The sequence below is a fragment of the Asparagus officinalis genome, chromosome 1 (genome assembly GCF_001876935.1).
Source record: "Asparagus officinalis chromosome 1, Aspof.V1, whole genome shotgun sequence".
Lineage (NCBI taxonomy): Eukaryota > Viridiplantae > Streptophyta > Magnoliopsida > Asparagales > Asparagaceae > Asparagus > Asparagus officinalis.
In genome coordinates, this window is record NC_033794.1 from 126,857,111 (window position 1) to 126,866,327 (window position 9,217).

The following is a 9,217-nucleotide window of genomic DNA, read 5'->3' on the forward strand; positions in this document are numbered from 1 at the left end:
AAAACCCTAGAATTCTCTTCTTCCCCCCCCCCCCCCCTCTCTCTCTCTCTCTCTCTCTCATTCGTTAGCACTTACCTCTTATATTAGCATTATCACAAAAGTATCAAAAAAATAATAATAAAGGCTCTATTATAAAACGAATAAGACTAACAAACTGAGAACAAACCTTCAGTACGCACCTTACAAATTTCTACTATGAGGCCCTTGAAGTTAAAATACATATTAGTATACAAGGTGTTGAATTCACCAGCAGATTTCTCACCTCCACAGAACAGAGGCAGAGAAATTAGCCTAATATTCAGCATCGAGGAATATAAATTCAGAGTGCCCAACTTGATCAATAAACTAAATTAATTACTAATTTCTCTACGTATGGATACTTAGATCACCAAATAATACTTCATGTACAAATTAACATTACATCATGGTTTTTCTCCCCTGGCAATATATACTCTTTCCTCCAGAATTTTTTATCATTTCAGCCGTTCCAGAAATCAAGACCAGATTTGCATCAATCAGAAAGGATTAATATACTACGTTCCCCCAGTGGGGTGTCCTGCGGCACCCCACCAAAAACTGACAGAAAAGCTAGAAGAAAGTGATCTCACATAGTGCCACCATTTAGGCGGAATATAAAGCATTTCGCCTTCCTCTAATATGCAGTCGAAGAAATCCAAATTCTCTGCCCTGGGAAATTCTTTCACATTAGGATTGTCGAGGTCCACCTGAAAGCGAAAAAATCATGAGGAATTGGCATCAGATTCAGCCGTGAGGAAAAGAAAAGAAGAAGAATCAAATATGACCATAATAACTCCAAAGATTGGTATTTATGTAAATCAAAGTTGTTAGATATTAAATGAGCAACAATCTAGTCCATGTCCATTGGGTAGTTGGTGCACAAATAAAAGGAATATACATTGATGCGATGTAAGTCCTGGAACCCAGGGAGTGCAACGCGTACTTTGGCTAATAAACTCATCCATACCTTCGTAAATTTCTGACGTGGGGCGAATCAATGGGCTACCAGCTACCTATTCTTGGATTAATGTAGAATAAGGAGGTTTAGGGATTACTGCATCTACGTTAAGTAAAGGTTAATCTCCTGTTCGGGCACTAACTACTCAGTGGACAGGACACCACTGGATAGTTTCACTTAACTCGAACTAGAGGGAAGAACCATATTTTCTGATCTAATTTCACTTTGTCCAACTCAAAACACCCCAGGGAAATAATAAACCCTTCTCACATATTCCATAGCTTCATATTATTCTAGTAGTTAACGAATTTATTTTGTTTCAATTTTTATCTTTTTCTATCTTAAAATATATTTGCCATATCTTCTGATCTGATTTCACTTTTGAGCAACTAAAAATTCCCTCTTTCTTCAATCTCAAAATAGTAATCACCCATTGTTTTACCTGTTCCCCTTCCTTATATTCTAGTAGTTAGTTACTAACTTATTTTATTCCAATTTTTATTCTTTTTCAACTTTGATTTAAGTTAAAAAAAATAAAATTTGAAATAAAAAAAGTCCAGGACACCTCTATGAGGTTTCCTTAAAATAACCCTAAAATAAATTCAAAAGTTATAGACTAAAACAAGTGCACAGAACATCAAGGTAAATGTCTTTTGACAACAACTTTTTAAATGAATAATTATGTTTGTTTTCCATCATGAAATTTAGCAGCAGGACTTACCTGACTAGAGTTGCCTAACATGGACTCAGCATAAGGGTACAAGTCATCAGTTGCTGTAGTTGGATAAAGCCTTACGTACTTTCTGCCAACAACCTAAAATTGAAAGAAGTAAGTACAGATTCCAAACATTTTATACTCATTCAGCTTTCAAGTCTTTCAAACATGGACCGAACACAACTTCATGACTTTAATCAGTTAAAACATTAGCAGAACATCTTAAGTGTGTGCTTGCCTCAGAAATTGGCTGAAGATCTTGGCTCAGCTAACTTTTAAGAACCAAAATTTATTTTTAATCTTAAGTCCGAAAAGCTATATCATTCTCTGATGAAAATGCTAAGGATCCAGAGATCAGCATAAGCATACGAACTCCAAATGAAGCGCCCTAATTTGCAGCCTTGCAGGGTATGTTCGTAAGGTTAAGAACCACAGGCAGGATTGCAAAAATAAAAAGAAGTAACACATGCTAATAGAGATTTAAACAGTCGCAATGGAGCTTTGAAAGACTACCAAGTTTGAGGTTCACCAAAACCAAGATATAGTTGGAGTAGGAATACTTCAATATCCATCTCCAGAATGGTATAGCAATGACAACGAAGAACTTCGCTTGACAATATTGTTTCTTCGGTGAAAGCTATACCTAGCATGATCACTATTTAAATCATGAATAGATTTTCCTGATTGTCCATGGGATTTCAACAAAACAAAAAATTTATATGCACATGCATATGTCAATGAAATAATTTCCCTAGGCGATGATGAAGAACTAAGCTGCTTAATGATTTATAAAATACCCTATCCAATCCATCATTCTGAAAGGAGAAGAAAATGATGAATGGGCAAAAAGACAGATCCAATCTGAATAAAGCATATAGTTCTGAAGAACAGAATAGAATCACAGTGTGCTCCCAACAGTGATTTTTCGAATCCCCAATGTTAGATTTTCAAGGCAAAAGGAAACTATTGAATCAAACCCAAAGATTCTCTAGGAGAGAGCTGAGACCATATGAGCATCAATATTATCAGAAACAAAGGGATTTTAGACCGCAGAGTTCAGTAATTCTTTTCACTTTTGGCACCAAAATGAAATTTTACCTCCTATCTGAAAGAGTATATCTCTTATTGTCAAAGAAAACGCTCTTAAGAGGTATCTTGGGAATTTTACTGCCATAAGGGCCTGAGAGCCGCAATCCCATTATACTATCAAAAATACCATCAAAAAGTTAATCTATGTTCTGCAGATATTCAACTGATGCAGCATGATGGAGAAAGCGAAACAAAGAAAACGTAAATGTAAGGGCTAGAAAATAACTTGGTCAAGTCAATGCTGAAGTAAAAGCTAGCTTGACCGGAGCTTTCAGTCAAACCCTCAAGAATATGAAGGGTCCCTTGTTCAGCAATCAAGGTAGTGAACCTTTTCAGCCTTGAGACAATCTATGTAGAATGCTTCACAAACATCTACAAGAGCTTCTTCGAGAAACAATGAATTAACTGGTATCAAATAGCAGGTATTGTAGAATATAGAAACTGTTGAGATTGAATCCAACTTAAAAGTTAATGACAATGCTAATTCAAATTATAGCAACTCCAAATATGATGCATATATATGGCTGAGAATTTGAATCAGAAAGCAGCTAACTTAAAAATCGATTCCTATCAGTTTTTCATGGTCTACTATTCTTTCTCATACCTGAGCGAACATATTATGATGTGGGTCATGGTGCAATGGTGTCACTGTTCCAGGAGGACCAAACCAAGCATTAAGAGATTGAAGCTTCCCACCACCGGCAAAACAATAGTCTGGAATCATTATGTCATTGTGCAGTTCTTGAATCTACCAGTTAAAAATAAGAACATAAACAATTAATTGTCAAATTATGATATACCACAGGCAGAAGAGAAGATATCCCAGACCTGATCAAACAACGGGTGCTGAGCAAGGTAAGTGAGGTTTGTAGGGCAGTCAGTGGACTTCATCCTCTCAAGAAACTGTGAAAAGGTGATGAGCTCTTGCTTCCACTCTGATGCAAGATAGTTCTTTCCAACCTGCAATTGTTGTCAACTTTACCAGCTTTAAGTCCTGTAAACATTCAGAGAAAAATGGACGTAAAGCTACATCTCATAACAATGAAGGATGGCATCAAATGTAGCTTGCTTACAACGTGGAATGACACCAGTAAGGTGGTTATATCGCTTGATTAGAAAGCATAAATCTTTAAATGTACAAATTGTGGCGAAGTGGCCGCCAAATCCAGAAAGAGCAGAAGATGTATTGAAGACAAAGATACCCGTCAAGGTAGATTGAAGATCAAGATAAGAATTGACCTCTATCTAGTCTCTCATCGGAAATCAGGTCATGAACAATTTGCAGAAGGCTTTGTGCATTGCCAAACAGCCAATTAGGTTCATAAATGTGAATGTCATAATCCAAGACAAGCAACCTTTTATGGAGTAGGAGATATAGCCACTATTGTCTAATCTTCATGCAAGAGCAAGTAATAATCCTGTTTCTTTCTCTTTTGGGACTCAAGAGACTAGTAAGTCACAAGCAAATGGTGACGTCTGAACTCAATCTAGATCATGAAATATGTGAGCTTTAGCAGAGATGAAAAAGGGATAAGATGAGTGAAAAAGTTCCAAGTTACCTGCCAACATTGAGCTAATGTTCCTTTGCTTTGTAAACTGGGAATTGCAAGTACAAAACTAAAAATTTGCATGGACCCTAGGTGCTCTGATGGAGTGATTCATCCAATCTTGGACCTCGTTCAATTTAGGCGGAATAGCACTTAGATACCTTATAGTTTACATGATGTTGCCCTTATATGCCTTATAGTTTACATGACTTTGCACTTATATACCTTTTTTTTTTGTCTTGGAACTCTAAATACTCTACAGTTTACATGACTTTATACGCTATCTTTTTTTCTTGACATTTAAATCCCTATTGCTTTTTTTAATAGCACCTTACTATGGTCTTTTAGTTAAATGTTAAAAAATTATTATAAACATTTCCATGTGATATGCACATGATAAAAACTAGTTAATCATAAGCCTAAAATTGATTAAATAAGAATAAAAACTAATTTTGAGAACTCTAAGTGGGAGTAAGAAAGATCGAAAATGAGTTTTTTAGTTGAAAATATCAACTTTAGGGGTACAGTTGATCAATTTTATCATATGCAAGTTACATGAATGGTTTTAGGGAAAACCATCAATGTCTAACAATAACATTACAAAGTTTAACTAAGAAAAGGTAGTAAAGCGCTATTTAAAAAAAACAATACAACATTTAAATCTCAAGAAAAAAAGATAAGAGTGTATAAGTGCAATGTCATGTAAGCTATAGGGTATTTAAACGTCAAGAAAAAAGATAGGGTATACAAGTGCAAAGTCATATGAACTATAAGGTATTTAAGTGCTATTTAGCCGTAAATTTATTACAAATTAGGATATTTATTGGCCACTAAATATGATGATCGAGGAAGTCTGGAACTGTTTTCTAGAGCCAGTCACTCTAAATAAATTTCTACAATTGCAGACTCTCAAGTCTAAGAAGCGTTATCTAGCCAAGTATCCAGAGAGCCAAAAATTCTCTTGGTATTAGTCATGAGGTTTCGATTGGTTGATACATCAAGCATGATTCCTGTTAACTAGATTCACACACACCTTGATCAAACAGAAAGCTTTTAACTAAGCTTCAAAACCGCACCACAAAGATATCTGTGTAGTAAACTTAGCTTCTAAAAGGACTTGTTTCATATAAAAAAAATCAAATCCTAACCCAAGAAGTAGGAAATGAAACTAAGGGCGATCTCAAATTACTGCTGCGATGAGTTGCAGCCTACTGCTAAACAGCATATCATCAGCAGTAAATTTTCACATCTTATTCTAATGTATAAAATTATAGAAATTTCAGATATCCACCTCTTGATGAAAGGTTAAATGATGATGATATCAGATGTCCTGATGATACTAGTATTACCTTACTTCCAGGATGGGATTACTTAGGTTAACAATAATGATTAGTTGATTACACTGCAGAAAATAAGAAAACAGTTTAAACACTTGCACTGATATGAGGACCAAATATGAAGATTCAAAGAGTTTTCAAGGTGAACAGACACTTATTCGGGAATAAGGATTTTGAAAGTTTTGTCCGATAACAAAGCAAGGCAAGCAAGCAGGATGCCATTCTGGCATAATTGTTAAAAATCAGTACGAAATTGTAACAGAGGTACCAAACCAAGGTTCTCGAACTTAAAGGAACTGAAAGTTTACTGCAGATTGCAAGGAGAAAAAACAAATCAAACGAATAAGTCAGGGGGAAGCTAATCTAAAGGTGCTGGCCTAAATTGGTCATAAATAGAAATGTCAGTCTATGCACCAAAACTTAACAAAGAGGGAGAGGAAGGGGAAGAAGATGAAGAGAAAGAAGATGAGAAGCAGAGGAGGGAGGGGAAAAGAAAGAGAGGAAACTTCCATGAATAGAAGCCTCATAAATAGCATCACATAGAACTTTGGATGAAGATGTTGCCCTAAATTAGGGCTCTCAAGGTCAAAGAAAGATATCAGTCCATGCACCAAGACCTAATAAGGAAAATGAGAGGAGGAGAGGAAGAAGCTTTCATGAATAAAGGCCTTATAAACAGTATTAGTTAGAAGGTTAAATTAGAAACACAGCATATTATCCCTTTTCTTTCATATTTTTTGCTCGTGGAATTAGGAAACCCATTTTTGTACAAGTTCCCATCAGAAACTTATCAGATATCGACAGATATAACTTCCTTTCTTCAGTCGAACATTTTGTCTATTTGTTACTGTTAATAACTTGCAGAATTTGCTAGTTTCAATTCTGAACGTTAAAATAGTCATTTAGTGTTCAAAATGTTGGCATCTTGGACTTATGGGAAGAACCTATTGAAGTGGAGTCCAACAGGAAACCAGCAACTATACAATCCAAATCTTAAAAATACTTACGACAACTTTCAAGCACCATTTATTCTATTTTAAAATGAACCAGAGCGTTCCTCTGAGGATATACCACTGTTGACCAATTTAGTAAATAAACTTCAAGTGATCCCAAACAACCTAGTTAAGCTGGACCTTACGCTGAATGTGTAAGCATTCTGTCTTGACATTTGTCTAGGCAGTGCGCATTTATACCGTGATATATTGTGAGTGAGTAGTGTGTGCGTCCACGTGTGTTGTTCTCATTCGAAACCTTAAGTCTTTGGAGTAAACATAAGTATAACCGTATGCCTCCAAGAAAGAAAGGGTGTCTACAAAGTTGCTTCACATGTCAGCTCAGTGATATTGTAAATAAAAATATTGGGGTAACAGTATACATCTGGAATCCTCATGATGTTTTGCTGATGCAACGAGAGTCACTGCATAATATCATGTGTAAATCTATAAAGTCAAATGAAAAACTCAGTTTGCTAAAATATGTTCATTCCGTTTGCTAAGAAAACTAATATCCCCCAGCAGGTAAAAGTTCAGTCACCTCAACAGGAACAGTCCGATCCCCAGCAATCCTTTTCAGATACTCAATGTCCTTCCACTTTGTTCGTGCAGGCCAATGATCAATACAACCACTGATTATAACTGGGGAGCTCCCCAAGAAATAATCACATATAAATGTCTCCAGAGAGATAGAGGGTCGCTTCTCAACAGTTCTACATGACAATGATCGCTTTGGAAGAACTTGAAGCACCTAGAGTAGAACTGAAGCTATTAGATACATTACATCAAATATGTGGTTATACGAGTAATTGAGCATGTACAATATTTTAAGTTATATGACCAAGTTAACCTGGAAAATACCTTCTGCTTTCAATATTCCCCCAACAAAGATTCAAAATTCATTTAGTCATTTTACTTAATATTCACAATCTGTTCTGGTCAATTTATGAAAAGTCACTCTCTTCCATCTCTCATGTCATTGTCTGGTAAGATTAACTCATGGAAATCATGGAAATTTTACAAAAAACTCAAATTTGTGATAATATAAGAGAAGAGAGGAGATTTTAAATATCTTCCGTGTTATATGATGGATTGACAAAAATAAAATATCTGAATACAAAATATAACTCTTAAGATGTCAAATTTATGGTAAAATACAGGACAAAGATACAAATCAGGAAAACAGCTTCATGAATTTTTGCCTGCAACACCAGACAAATCCATGATTCTTTTGAGAAACAACAGTGGGGAATAACCCTCTGCAATTCATTAACAAGTATATGACGAGAGAACTCACACATCGGAGTAAATTCATGATACTAACACCTGCCACATTAGATTACGAGCACTTGTCTCAGGATATAAGTACTATTTTACCTTAGGCGTTCATATACAATAGGGTGAAAATCTCTATTTTATCTTTTTATTTACTGCTAGTAGTTGCATGATTGTTACAGACTTAATAGTGCATAAGAGCAGACTTAATAGTGCATAAGAGTGGATAAATCACTATTTAAAAGCAAGATTCATCAATGGTAACAATCTAAGAACAAGATTGCTGCAAAGGCACCTGGATAGTAATCCAAATAATTTGAGGTAAGCAAAATAAGTACATCCATTTACGTCCTGAAATTAGAACAAACATTATTCACTTAGAGAAAGCCACACTGATTACAGATGCCTGCTTTGAGTGCAAATGATTGTTTAATTGGATTTTCGTGCTTGTAAACTTCAGGAAGGATGCAGTAAATACTTACAAACTCATCCAAGTTTTCACAAGTCGCTCATTTTACTTAAAATGCTGAACTTGAATTTCTAATGCATGTTTGATGAAAATCATGCAACTGAAGTAAAGGAGTTCACATATGCAAGTTTTTAATGCAAAATATTAGGCACTTACATTTGTTGGCTTTACAATTTGCTAGAACACTAAAGCTGCGTTGTAACCCCAATGTCCTCAGATTTATGGAAGAGAAAGATACAAAAGATTAAAAAATTAAAATGTTAAGTTAAAAAAAATAGGGATGATGATTGTCCTGCTATTTGCGTTCATTCAGGGAGTGTTTGTTAAACTGAAGGCAGATCTCAAAAGTATGAAAGTCACTTTTCTACGATTGTGAAAGTGCATCCATATCAACATGCAAATGAAATACAGTGTTTGGTTTCAAAATAAATTAATTCTTGAATCTAGAAAAGTACAGATTATTCGGTAACGTTGTTTTATTTATTTATCAAAATCATATTATTATACTTTCAATGGTATATTAAAATAAAATAATTTTAATTAACAGTAGTTTCAGTTCAAAACTAAAAACCTTTAAACAATTAAATCCAAAGTTAAACTCACATTTATTAAAATCGTATTATTCAATCATATATTAAAATTAAATAATTTAATGAACAATGTTTCATGAACTAAAAACTTTTTCTGAAACAAATTAAATCTAAAGTTGAACTCATAAAAGCAGAAATAATCTAAATTCTAAAAAAAACAAAAATAAATTAGTAAAGATTCACCCTCACCTCCTGCAAATCCAACTCCTTCGTCGCAAATCCCTCGA